The following is an 847-nucleotide window of genomic DNA, read 5'->3' as shown; positions in this document are numbered from 1 at the left end:
TTTCCGGTAGAAATTCTTCCTGAGACACTTCAGCGATACAAGTCTTTTCTTAAATAAAACCAGTTTATTCTTTCTCAGTTCAACTTTGCAATACATTTAATTTCCACAGTCACTTAAACACATGCTATAATTCTCAACGAACGATTCACGCACTTTACTTACTACCGCACTTGACTCAGTTGTCCGTCTATATCTTCAATCGTTTTGTCCGCTATTCAATTCCGATTGATTGTCTCGCTTTACCTGGCGCACATATATAGAAGAATAGAGGGCGCCTAGCAAATACTGGATTATTCGTGATGTTCCCCGTCACGTGACTTCTGCTGCCGAAACAATATATACGCACACACACTATTTTATCAGTATATTTCGTGGCCAAGGAAATGCTAAAAATCATTCAATTAAGACTGTTGAATGGCCCAGTCCGCAATGAACTAGTGAATTACTTAGGGCAACACTTAAAAAAAATAAAAAATAGTTATCACAACACACTTGTAGTGAGCTTAAAGTAATGCTCACAGCAACAAAGCATAACTATCAGACCATCCGTGTATAAATTTAGGCTTAACATATTCAATCAAACTTGAAAAAGCTTTGGAATAAAAATAAAGTAAAACATATAACAACGGTGCTGTAGTAGATGATTTTCGGCGAGGAGATGACGCATGCTAATAAGCTGAGTAGACACACACTTTGCCAGAGCTTGTGGGAATTTCGTCATTTTGTTAAGATTTGTACAATGTTTTTAAAAATATGAAGTTGTTACTGCCGCAAGTAATTTTGTGTGATATTTTAATTTTAAGCAATGTAACTTATTCGAAGTCAATGAGGTGAATTTTAAAATATT

The sequence above is a fragment of the Limulus polyphemus genome, unplaced genomic scaffold (genome assembly GCF_000517525.1).
Source record: "Limulus polyphemus unplaced genomic scaffold, Limulus_polyphemus-2.1.2 Scaffold123, whole genome shotgun sequence".
NCBI lineage: Eukaryota > Metazoa > Arthropoda > Merostomata > Xiphosura > Limulidae > Limulus > Limulus polyphemus.
The sequence above is the reverse complement of the archived record's forward strand: the minus strand, read 5'-3'. Positions refer to the sequence as shown.